Source organism: Xenopus laevis, chromosome 6S, assembly GCF_017654675.1.
Source record: "Xenopus laevis strain J_2021 chromosome 6S, Xenopus_laevis_v10.1, whole genome shotgun sequence".
Classification (NCBI taxonomy): Eukaryota; Metazoa; Chordata; class Amphibia; order Anura; family Pipidae; genus Xenopus; species Xenopus laevis.
The window spans coordinates 44,981,683-44,995,533 of record NC_054382.1 but is presented as its reverse complement, the minus strand read 5'-3'; the positions used below and the strand labels follow the sequence as shown (position 1 = coordinate 44,995,533).

The following is a 13,851-nucleotide window of genomic DNA, read 5'->3' as shown; positions in this document are numbered from 1 at the left end:
TTTTTCTCTGTAACAATATAAGATATAAATGGGCAAATTTACTTACCTCTAAAATTGCGCCAGCGACGGCTTCGCTGACATCGCAACATTTCGCCAGGCATATATTCGCAGGACAACGCTAATCCGAAGTTGCATCCAGGGTTCCGAATGCTTGCGAAGTTGCGCTAGCGATAATAAGATAAGCAGTTTGAAGTTACGCTAGCGATGTCTAATTAGCATATGGCATATGTTAGGAAATGTAGGGGGGAAGGAGGGAACCCAAAAAAAAAATTACGATCTTTTTCAGCCTACCACCCTGTAAAAAGTAAAGACGCCAGCGAAAAATGTTCAACTTTTTTTTGAGGAACTCCTCCTAACTACTCTATTGCACTTCGCCTGGTCTGAGGTGGCGAAGGCAAGGCTGGCGCAAGAGGTAACATTCAGTAAAATCCCCATCTTAGTGAATTTGCGTAGTTATGTCCATTCGCCAGATCAAAAATTCACCTGGCGTTAGAGTACGAAGTAGCGCTAGAGTATATCTCCTTCTCTATCGAATTTACGCCAGCGCCCATTAGTAAATCGGCGAAGTTTCGCCAGTGTTAGTCACTTCACCCTTTAGTAAATTGGCCCCAATGTATACTTTTTGGAAGCAAAACCAGCCTATTGGGTTTCTGTAATGTTTGCAAAAAATTGTAGTAGACTTAAGGTATGAAGATCCAAATTATGGAAAGATCCATTATCTGGAAAGCCCCAGGTCCCAAGCATTCTGGAAAACAGATACCTGTAATTATACTGACTGAGACACTCACCACTGCAATGCATATTTCACTCACCATAAATCTTTCATGGGTATTTCCTTGTCACTATTTTCCCTAAGAAGTTGTTTTCAAAACATCAGTGCTCTAAACTATGACAATTATTATTATATTGTAGATCAGTTTCAACATTAATTTTACAACAACCCATACAATACAAGGTTTTCTGTTTTGTTGTGTAGGACGTCTAAAAGATTACTTTAAAAACTAAAAAAATACTAAGCTAACTACAGACCTGTTGGTATGTTAATTGGGATCCACTATCATATTCTTCTTCCTCATCAACACAATCATCACTCTCTTCAGCACAAGAGTCAAATCCATCTTCATAATATACATTGTGACACATGGATCTTCTGGAATCTCTAAAGTAAGAAAACATTTAACTTGTAGGTTTAGCAACTGCTTTTTTGCATTTGCATCTGTATATCATCACAAAATTATAGCCCCCATATGTAATAAATGGCACAATATTTGCCCAGTAGCAGTAACCTATAGCAACTAATACAATAACCATTGACCAGTAAATTCTACCTGTGTATTGGTTGCTATGGGTTACTGCTCCAGGGAAATCTCAGTGACTTTTATTACATAACCCCTATGTGCCTTATTAAATCTTGCAACACAATACAATTAAAGTATGATATGGTTAATACTCATACAGACAATGGCAGTAGAGGGTCATGCATTCCATTAATCTATATATAGTGAATAAAGTACCCCCTCTTGTAAAATCGGAGGCCTTCGGCCTCGTGTTTTTTTAATATGGTCATGAAACTCCTCGGTAACTTATAATATTCTCATATTTTGCAACTGGGGGTACTATATTTATTATAATACACAAGTTTCAGTGAGTCATGTGACAGAAATGACATCAGAACTCACCGTTTATAACTGATGATATCAGAACTCACTGTTTATAAGGATATAATTTACAAGATATTCATGGCTTTTGTGTATTATATAGTGAATAAAGTACCCCCTCTTGTAAAATATAAGGATATTATAAGTTACCAAGGAGTTTCATGACTATATAAAAACACGAGGCCGAAGGCCGAGTGTTTTTATACAGGTCATGGAACTCCGAGGTAACTTCTAATATCCTCATATTTTGCAACTGGGGGTACTTTATTTATTATAATACACACATTTCAGTGAGTCATGTGACAGAAATGACATCAGAACTCACCGTTTATAAGGATATAATTTACAAGATATGCATGGCTTTTGTGAATTATATGTTTATAATAGGAATAAGGAAAAATCACAGGTAACAACTACATTTATCCGACTGTCGGATGAAAACGCAGTTGTTACCTGCAATTTCTCCTTCACTTCCGTTTTCTTTAAAACATCCGACATGTTGCATGCGTTTAGTCGTATTGCAACATGTCGGCTCCAATCGCGTCGTCAAGTCCTACCTTATAAGGGGATCCTGACCACGAAGGGCTTTTTATAACTTGTGTGAGGGGGGTTTACCATTTTTAGCGCTGATGTCTGTATAGCCTTTTTACTGTGGTGTGGGCAGGATCTGGGGTGGGGCTTGATGGCTGGGCTGGGCGGGGACCAGGGGGCCAAGAAAACTTTGTTGTAGTGGGCCCTGTGATTTATAATGGTGGCCCAGGGTCCGAATGACCAGCAGTCAGATTACACTGCTTTATATGTAAAGATTGGCAGAATCAAATGAAGCTGTGATTGGGTGAGCAGGAATGAGTTAAGGCAAGGGTAAATGGGGCTGGGGGTAGAGAAAGAGAGGGATGTGATGTCAGAGGAAGAAGCAGTTCACTTCCTTATCTTCTGAGCAGGTGGAAACATCCCACCCACCGTCTTCCTTCTTGGAATGTTTGGTATATTGAAATATGGTTTGGACACAGTATAAGGTATTTTCTTAAGTAAATCAGCTATATTTTTCCTTTCAACACTACATTAATTGTGAATATGTATAATTTCACTTATGTTTTATGTTCTTTACCCTTTTAAAGAAATTATCTTAAAATAAAAACAATGGAAAAACAAAGACTTTTTTTTAAAAAAAAAAAAATAAGACATTGGAGAATTCTATATCTTTTCTTTCTCTGCTTACCTCCATTGCTCCAGGTGACAAAGAAATGCTATTTGACATATTGGTTTAATTTTTCTTTTTCCCATAAGACAGTCTTATAATAAAAGTGTTAATGTTCTTTAAATTTCCTCCAGATCTACAGTAAGGTAAAGCTGAGAACAAAGAAGAAATTTTTCCTTGGCAATACTGTTTATACAGTATTTCACATTGCCTTTATATAGCCTAACAAAGGATGGTTTCAGGCTAGTGATTCATCATATACTTAATTGGATAGACTTGGCGTGAGACAATGAGCTGTTATCTATCGGCTCTATTTTGCAGTACTTTAAAATGAGGATAGAATATTATTTGCACTGCTGCCAGGTTTAATAAACCAAATATTTTTATTAAAAAAAGTTGATTTTTGTAAAGCAAATACTTAAATTATGTGTTTACCTACTTATAAGGCAGGGTTCCATAAAACTAGATATGATTTTGTCTAAATAGTTTTTTCCATGAACTTGTCTGCTCAGAATCAGTCAATAATCTCTTTTTCATAAAAGAATTCAGGCAGCATGAGGCTATTAAAGTCAAGCATATCATACCAGTGTTTTGGGGGCTGCACGGTTTGTCTCATTCTACCAGCTAAATGCAGCCTTCAACTTTGTAACTTTGTATACTGTTCTGTTTGTTTATGCCATCCTAAAATACAGAAGTTATTAATATACTGTACATTTATAATGATTTTAACATTAGAATTGCATCAATTTATTCAGTAGTACTAAATCTCTGTACCTCACCCACTTTGGTCCCCGTGTCATATGAGTTTGATATATATATGGCCTTTACCGTAAGCATGAACCACGTTAGGCTCCATGTGGGGTTATAGAGATGTATTTTAAGATGTTACAATAAAAATACTTTTTATATTAGTATGATTATAGAGAATTTTTTTGGACTTTCATATGAGTTTGATATGCCTGTTTTAGGCTGATGGCAAATATACTGTACATGGGTGTCTGCATAAAAAATTTACAAGGGGGGGACAAGTAAGCTAATATCACATAGGGTAGCATCCCACTGAAGATTAACCTATTTATGACAATGCAGTAAATATCCTAATTATGCATAAAATGGTACAGGTATGGGACCTATTATCCAGAATGCTTGGGACCTGGGGTTATTCATTTAATGGCTCTTTCTGTAATTTGCATCTTTAGATCTTAAGTCTACTTGAAAATCATGTTAATATTAATTAAACCCAATAGGCTGGTTTTGCTTCCAATAAGGATTAATTATATCTCAGTTTGGGTCAAGTACTAGGTACAGTTTTATAATCACAGAGAAAAAGTAAACCATTTTTAAAAGTTTGGAATATTTGATGGAATATTTGATGTTCTATGGAACACAGCCTTTCCATAATTCTAAGATTTCTGGATTATGGTTTCCGGATAATGTGTCAGGTACCTGAAATATATTAATACATTCCTAGTTAAATTAATTTTTTACTTATGAAAACATCTACAACCGTTATTGTTATTCAATGCTACTCAGTTACAATTTTAATTAAAACCTGCTTTTCATAGAATTCAGTTATCAGGAACACACTTCCTCCATCCTAAGCCCTCCCACTAACATGGTAACATTTTGTGTTGTTGTGAATCACATTTACAAACAATTTCTTGGAACCAGCTGAAAAAGTCAAGGTGGGGCAACTGCCCCCTCCTGCCCCGTCTGCGGACACCCTTGGTACTGTACCACTTTTTAGCCTGGTTCTTTTCAGATGGCTTAAAGGGTGCCATACTTATAGTTTGCTAACAGTAATAAGAGTGCTCAGCAGGCCCGAAACTAGGGGTAGGCCGAGTAGGCACCTGCCTAGGGCTCAATTATTGAGGGGTGCACTTCTCAATTTTTTTTTTAGTTTTTACTAGGTTAACTTGGCCTTTAATAATAGTATAGTAAAAGACAGCTGCCGCAACATTTGCTCCCCTACCCCTCTTGTGCTAGCCTGTATCTTATCTTGAAACCTGAAGCTAGGGGATGGCCCATACCAATGACTGGCAGCAGGATTCACAGCAAAATCTGGTGCACTGGTGTGGCTCGAGCTGAAGACTGAATTGCACCAAAGACTCTATGGCTAGCTGCTGACACCGGTACACGGGGGCTGGCCAGGAAGCGGGTGTAAATATTTTACATGGCTAAACTGAAAGATGGCACAGGTTCAGGATAGGTCGATCAAGAAGGGAGGTCCTGGTTAACAGTGCTGGATTTGAAAATGAGGCGCCCCAAGGCCAGATACTTACTGCACCCCCTTTCCCCTATGCACGAGCACAAGTTAATATGTCACCTGCCCCCTGTAACTCTGCTCCGTGTGTCGGTTAGGAACCTGGAAACATAGATGCAGCTGGGCAGCATTCATGCACCTCCCTAGGCCTGGGCTTTTGTGGCCTTGCCACAAATTTGGGCTTGCTGGTTAAATATTATGTGGCTGCATTAGATGCTGACACGGGTACAGGAAGCAATCAGAAAAGGAAGCTCATGATATGGTACTGGCTGGTAAAGGTACACAGAGCAAAGGAAGGGCTCATCATCTGTTCTGAGGCCTTAAAGGTACTAAATATGTGTCAGTGACTGTGTGCTTTTTTTTTTAGTTAGCTGGGTGGGGGTTATATGTACAGTATGACTGTGCTGCGACTTGGTGGGGGGGGCACTGATTAAAGCACTTGCTTATGGGGTAAAAATACCCTGGTCCGGCAGTAGTGTATAATTTCATTACACATATTTGTATGCAGTGAAGTTGATTACAAATATTGAAGGGGTCTGGGCTGGGGTGCTTCGCCAATGAGGCAAGTTAAGGCTGTCGCCTCAGGTGGCAGCACCCCACTAGGTGCCAGGGGCAGCAAAAATGCTGCTCCTGGTACTTTAAGAGCGAATTTCCAGGGGAGGGGGGGGGTCAGCAGCAACTGCTGCTGCCTCAGGCGGTGGAGGGGCCAGGATCGCCCCTGGCAGCGGCAACTGCACATCCAATCCGGCGCACCAGCGTCCAATTCGGTGCGCCACATCAATTGTGGGCTAGGCTCAGCGGCTCAGTTTAAGACTGTTTAAGCCCTGGGCCGCTGCCCGGTGGTTGGGGACCCCTGATCTAAAGTATCCATCTGTTTGGACTGTGGGCAATCAGTCAGTATACTTTGCAAAGTTATTAAGCTTTTTAAATGACTCTTTCTTGTTTTACTTTTCGACAGACAGATTTCAGTTTTACATAATTTTGCTACTTTGCCATTGGAGTTTACTTGCTGCTATGTTTTTAAACGAGTAATTAAATGAAATCAGTGATATGAGTCTACATCTGGCGTTATGATGAAATTCCATTATAATTGCAGAACAGCTTCAAAAACTAATTCAACTGCATATTTTAAATAAACTGTACACTTTTCTTAAAGTGTTTTTCTCATTTAGAAGGGATATGTATTTTTCTCCATGCCAAATTTTCCAAGTGGAATTATGCATGGTTAGTTCAATAAATGACACATTACTGTGCATAGCAGTTGTTACACATTTCCTAAAATCATCAAATTAATAAAGACATACAGCTATACTCTTAATACAGTCACTGAATTTCATGTTTCCATTTTTTGTTCCCTTTTATGTAAGTGTGAGGGCTGAACATCTATGGAAATAACATAGTTTATTTGGGTTAAAAAAAACTCCATCAATTTCAACCCCTCCAAATGACTCCCAGTGCACATACTGTTCATATCACATACTTATACCTATCTATACATACACTCAAATATATACAGTAACTATATATACTGATACCTATACAAAACTAACTGTAGATCTGAAGATCCCAATAGTGTTGTGTATTGTCCTTTTTCAATAAGTCATCCAAGTCACTCTTAAAGGAAAACTATACCCCCAAAATAAATACTTAAGCAACATATACGTAGTTTATATCAAATAGTTTATAACCAATGGCAATAGAATGTTTTTAAACAGATGACCAGTAAATGACAATGAAGGTTCTCATTCATCTACCTTTTTAAATACAGAAGAGCTTGGTGATTAGTATTGGCACTCAAGGCTATACTTCTTTGTTCAGTGCCCACTAGTGATGTGTGGGCTGGGCTGTACCCCTCTTCTGCCTCTAACCTTACTTTTTTACCTATTTGCGCCTGCATGTGCTGCTCCTTCAGTGTCGTTACATCACAAAAAGTCGACGCGCACATCACTAATGCCCAGCCTGTCCAGAAGTACCTTGCTGTCTGTCACCAATTAACTGCTATGGGTTCCTGCCCATGTGCAAATTTGCATGCAAATGTCATGTGACTTCACTGGGAAGCTGAAGATGATCATTTGTTTTGGATTAAAAGTTTTGCTGAGATCTGACCATACAAAACAGAATCAGTGTCATTGTTTGGTGGGGTCTTTATAGGAAGATTTGGTACAGGTATGAAATCCCTTATCCAGAAACCCATTATCCATAAAGCTCCGAATTAAAGGAGGGTCATCTTCCACAGACTCCCTTTAAAGCAAATATTTCTAATTTTTATTAATTATTTCCTCATTCTCTGTAATTATAAAACAGTTCCTTGTACTTGAACCCAACTAAGATATAATTAATCCTTATTGGAAGCAAAACAATCCTTTTGGGTGTATTAATGTTAGCAGACGAGCTACAGATATCCAAATTATGGAAAGACCCCTTATCTGGTAAACCCCAGGTCCCAAGCATTCTGGATAACAGATACCATACCTGTATTTGACTCCAATTTTGAATCCAAAAATTATGGATTAAATACACTTATAATGAGATCAACTTGCATTTTGATAAATAACCCCAATAGCTTACTTAGGGGGTTATTTATCAAAGTCCAAATTTATCTCAATATTTTCTGAAAAAAACTCTGACCAAATCCGCACGGGTTTTTAGGGCTTATTTATTAATACACTTTCCCGAAAAAAAATTTGCGGGAAAAAATCAGATTTTCACGATTTTTTCTGATTTTCATCCACATTTCACGTTTTTTTCAGATTTTTCACCAAAAACCTCAGAATTTTGCCCGAAAACTCCAAAAACTTCAGGGTATTCCAAAAACGCAGCGCACATCAAAAAATCATTGGCAATTCTCCCATTGACTTATATGCAACCTCGACAGGTCTGAGATGCCGGATTTTCTGATTCTGACTTTTCCATCCTCGGGGTTTAATAATTTCCGTAAAATTTGTGATTTTTAAAAGTCTGATTTTATAAAAAAACTCAAAAATTTTTTGTGATGTTTGCATTTGGAGTTTAGTAAATAACCCCCTTAGTATCTCAGTCTGGTTTTCTTATTAGTAGTACAGCTCACTGCACTCATATCTCAAGAAAGAACAGAATGACAGTTGCTTACATCGAAGTCTGGATGGCAGTTTAATTAGACAGCGGCCCAAACAGTCCCCCTCAGGCCCAATTGTTTTCACATTTTTTTCATTTATTTTTTTAAAAAATAAGCAAGCATTCACAAATCTGAATTTTGATAAATAGGCCCTCTGGTCTACTAAAAATAAATTTAAGTTTTACAAATGAGCACAATTATACACATAACTATTTTTTTTTTAACAGAGAAACAAAGAAATCAAAGATATGTTAATTTTTTTAAGTAGCCTTAAAGCATTATGCTTGATACTAGACATAAATAAATATTACAAAAATACCACTTATATGGAAAAACCGAGGTCCCTTAGCATTTTAGAAAATAGACACCACACCCTAATTAAAACATAAATCTATTGACATTTATATGTAATGGGCGCTGGAAATAAAAATGGCCTTTGTATCTGTTTATAGCGCACACCATGCTAACATTGTTATAGTAACTAAACCTTTAGAAGGTCAACCAACAATGAATGACAAGGCTGCATTTAAAATTCCAACCTCTGCACAAACAAAAATTGATTTTATAAAATAATTTGCAAGTTACAAGTTCAATTAAACTGCTGCTCTAACACTCATTTTGTGTGACACAAACACAGCAAGTAAACTGCCATATGAAAAAAATGTTTAATTTGAATATTCCCCCTATTAGTTTTTCAAGCAGAAACATATTACACAAAAAGCTGACATCTACAGAGAGGATTATAAAAGGACATGATACATTTTAAGTGTTCCTTAAAGCAAATTCACACTCTCAGGGCAATCCATTTTAGAAATATGTGACAGTAAATAGGGTTGGAGTCAGAAGTCTCAAGGAATCACTATCCTAAGGCCACATCACCTGATCAACTGATTAATAATGGCTTGTAGTCCTTGCACAAGGTCAGGCAGCTCCTAAACCATCATATCTGGCATCTATAGTAAGAGCTGAAAATTGCGAGACCTCAGTTCCTGCATTCGCTTATGATTTTCTTGATATTTTTCCTCTGCAAGTTGTCTGCAAAAAAAGTGAAAATTATTTTGAATGACGTCATATTTAATGTTTCCAATTATTGTTTTAGAAATGATTATTAAATAAAAAAAAAAAGTGTTGGATAACAAATAAAACATGGTCAATATCTAATAATACTCAGCTAATATGACAACAGAAATCTTAGTGATGGATGACCAAGCATTAACTCCATCTCTGAACAAAAGAAGGCCTTAAAAAAAATAATAAATATCTAAGGTGCTACTGTAATTAGATGCCCAGAAGGCTTTGAGAATAATTTCTTAAATCCCTTTGGCCTTCCAAATCCAAGACAATATAAAGAAAAGTGATGTAAAACGAGGTTGTAAAGTATTTTAATCCTGAACTTCTTTTAGTATGAATATGTTTTTAGTACTCAAGCACCACAGATCACAAAATCTATAATCTGTGAAAAAAAAAGAATTGAAGCGTCACAGATTATAGGAATAATTTAATATTTAAACAAATAATTAAATTTTTTTAAAAAGATTTCCTTTTTCTCTGTAATAATAAACCAGTACATTGTACTTGTGTGATTACCCTCTAAGGCAGTGATCCCCAACCAGTAGCTCGCGAGCAACATGTTGCTCCCCAAGCCCTCGGATGTTGCTCCCAGTGGCCTCAAAACAGGTGTTTCTTTTTGAATTCCAGGCTTAGAGGCAAGTTTTGGTTGTATAAAAACCAGTTGTACTACCAAACCGAGCCTCATGTAGGCTGCCAGTCAATATAAGGGCTACCAAACAGCCAATCACAGCTCTTATTTGACATCCGCATGGACTTTTTCAAATTTGTGTTGCTCTCCAACTCTTTTTTACATTTAAATGTGGCTCACGAGTAAAAAAAGGTTGGGGACCCCTGCTCTAAGGGTAGCTTAGCTCATTTGTTTCTATTATAATAACAATAAAATACATTGAAATACTTTATTTTAATTTATGTAATAAAGGATTGTCCCAGGTAACAAGAGACTTTATAAAGGGAGGCAATCCCTTAGGTGTCACACTGCACATATAGCAAAAGTATAAAAAAAATAAAATTGTGAACATATGTGGATTTTTGTATGTATAGGTTCTGATCGTGAGTATGAATATCACGTTTAGAAGGGTATTTAATATGATCCAGATGTAGCCAATAATAAAAGATAACACGACACATGCCCACTACTAATCTCTATAGTAGTAAGGACATAGGTACTTCAGCATATCTGGCTGATGAGTTGATTTGCAAGAAAAAAAAGCTTCATATAAATAGGAGAATGGGTGCGGGTAAGTTCCCTGTACAATAGGAGGCATGACTTGTCACCCTGTGTGTCCAAAAGGGAGTATTAGCCTCAAAGTCTTCTGGACCAATTACAAAGGAGTGGATTAGAACCTCCTGGACTCAGGGAGAGATGTGGCTTGTGATCTTTGGACCAATGGGGAGTCTGTGTACTATATCTAGTGGCCAATGAGGCATTGACATATGATATCATACAATTTGAGCAACCTTGAGCGGCCAATAGAAAGGTATTTTCAAACAGTAGTGACCAATCACAAAGCTGTGATTTTGATTTTTTGGCACCAAAACTCTGTTAGTAGCGTGCAGTGAGAAAGTACGGAGCGCACACCTTTTGCCAAAAACAAAAACCTGGGTGCCAGTCTAAGAAATGCAAAGAGACGGAACACCAAGGTATTACAACAACGAATTCTGTTTGTTGAAAAAATGGGAGGTTTATTAAACCAACGTTTCAGTTCCTCACAGGAACGTTTTAGTTCCTCCCTGACAAAAGTTCCTGTGAGGAACTAAAAATGCATGCGGCCCTCGGGTTGGACACCCCTGATTTATATGGTACTTGTATGGAACCTGTTATCCAGAATGCTGGACCTGGGGTTTTTCTGATAATGGATCTTTCCATAATTTGGATCATCATACCTTAAGTCTACCAGAAAATAATTTAAACATTAAATAAACATAATAGACTGGTTTGGCTTACAATAAGGATTAATTATATCTTTGTTTGGATCAAGTACAAGGAACTGTTTTATTATTACAGAGAAAAACATTTAGAATATTGGGATAAAATGGAGTCGAAGGGAGATGGCCTTTCTCTAATTTGGATATTTCTGGATAAGGGGTTTCCAAATAATGGATACCATACCTGTACCACACTTGAGACTTTTATAAAGAGAACATAAAAGACTGAAAGATTGGACTTGGGTATGCTGGGAATATATCAATAACCTAATTAAGTGATAAAGGGTAATAAAGTTTACACTATTAAATATAGCATAAACGCTTTGAAAAACATGTTGGATGTCTACTTTTTATTATTCTGCCATTTAATCATTTAAAATCTACTAGATACATACAGAGCCAATGTCATAGACCTCAGAACACACAGCCAGAAAAATGCAGTGCCATCCCGCCGGAGATTCACATTCTTGCCGGTGGGAAGGCATTTCGGTGTGATTAGTCGTCCCAAGAAAAGGAGATTTGTCGGTGGGTGATTAATCCCCAGGAACGCTATGGGGCCGAATCACTAACCTCGAGTGATGGATTCGAAGTAAAAAAACTTTTTTTTTGGGCTACTTCGACCTTCGACTACGACTATCGAAGGATTCGAAGTAAAAATCGTTCGACTATTCGACCATTCGATAGTCGAAGTACTGTCTCTTTAAAAAAAACTTCGACCCCCTAGTTCGCCATCTAAAAGCTACCGAAGTCAATGTTAGCCTATGGGGAAGGTCCCCATAGGCTTGCCTAACTTTTTTTGATCGAAGGATATTCCTTCCATCGTTGGATTGAAATCCTTTGAATCGTTCGATTCGAAGGATTTAATCGTTCGATTCGAAGGATTTAATCGTTCGATCGAAGGATTAATCCTTCGATCGTTCGATCATACTATCTGCGCTAAATCCTTCGACTTCGATATTCGAAGTCGAAGGATTTCAATTCCCAGTCGAATATCGAGGGTTAGTTAACCCTCGATATTCGACCCTTAGTGAATCAGTCCCTATGTGTGCCACCACCCTTATTAAAATCCACTCAGGCATGTACCTGACCTCTTTCGGTCCTGTTTCCTGTTCAGTACAAGCCTTGGCAGTTTGCTGCATACTTATAAAAAGTTGACCAGGATTCTCAAATACAATTCCTATATGCTGTCTCTGCAACCCAGGAGTGTAGAAAGAACCTCACGGCACACAGGTCTGCATGAAGTTTTCAGTGATTTATTGAAGCGGAGTGCACTGCAACGTTTCGGGGTCACCCCCTTTGTGATGCTTGACAAAGGGGGTGACCCCGAAACGTTGCAGTGCACTCCGCTTCAATAAATCACTGAAAACTTCATGCAGACCTGTGTGCCGTGAGGTTCTTTCTACACTACTGCTTTGGGGGGTTGCCGAGCCTCCACCCACGTGCACCAGGCATATCTTTGCTGATCTAGAAGGTGGGTGTGCTAATCCACACTACATTGCTTGGAATCTGCAACCCAGAAGCCAGTTGTGCAACACATTGGGGAGCAACGTGCCATATTAGCTTTACCAAAATGACATGTTACAAAGGTGACAGAAAAGCACAAACAGCTTCCCATTCACCAGGTGTTAGAGGTATTCTTCTTGGAAAATTCTGTATGAATTATGAGTTGAGCTGACATAATAAAACGCCAGCAGGAGAGCATAAAGACTTTTTTTTGTGCTTAAAGGCAATGACTATGTTAACTCTTTCAATGGTGAGCACAAATGAAATGAAAGGCAGAATACACAGGTTAAAAAAAGCCTGATCATTGACCCATATTAGGTAATTTAAAAAAAAAAACAATGCCTATGTGCTTCTCTCTGTAAATGAATACACACATATTTCGTACAAACACATACATATATATGTATAACATACACAGATGCACACCAACACTCATATACTATATATACATACATAAAACTGAGTACTACAAACATACTTAAAGACGCTCGTAAGATGGTACAAGTTTTCTGGAAAATGACACTCTCCATCTGACATATTCTCATTCCCCATATCTCAAAGTCAGTGTGCATAGAGGCTCAGGAAAACCAAACAGATTAAGCATATGGGGGCAGATTTACTAAAGGGCGAGTAGCCGTCACTAGCAAAAAAACTAGCCAAATCACAATTCGCAAGGACATTTTACTTAAAGGTGTAGAGGACAATTCACTAGCAAAAGAGCTCAGCATTTACAAAGTTTCGCGCCTTTTGCCAGGCAAATTTTCACTCAATCGAACGATCATTAAGCCGCAAATTCATCAAAGTGCAAAGTTTCCACTACGTTACCCTTTTTACCAGAGTTTCCTTCACCAGGTTAGACCTGGCAATTGATAAGATGTCAGTGACATCATAACCTGTATGCCAAAAAGTCATTAAAAAGACAAAATGCTGGCGATTTTTCATATTTTAAAGTTGGATAAAGTGGGATACAATAATTGGAATTAGAAAGAATAATTTCTAACCAATTGAAGCTCATTCCACATTTGTTTTAGGACGGGCTCATGTCTAGGACAATAGAGGATCTCTTTTGTATTTATTTTGATTCCTTGGACATTTTTAATAATAAGTGGTCACTTCAACCAATTTCACCAACATCACT

General features: G+C 37.7%; 1 pseudogene; it reads right to left on the bottom strand.

Moving 5' to 3' along the window:
- LOC108719694 overlaps nucleotides 1–13,851 on the bottom strand; it is a 115,529-nt pseudogene that overhangs the window by 12,191 nt on the left and 89,487 nt on the right.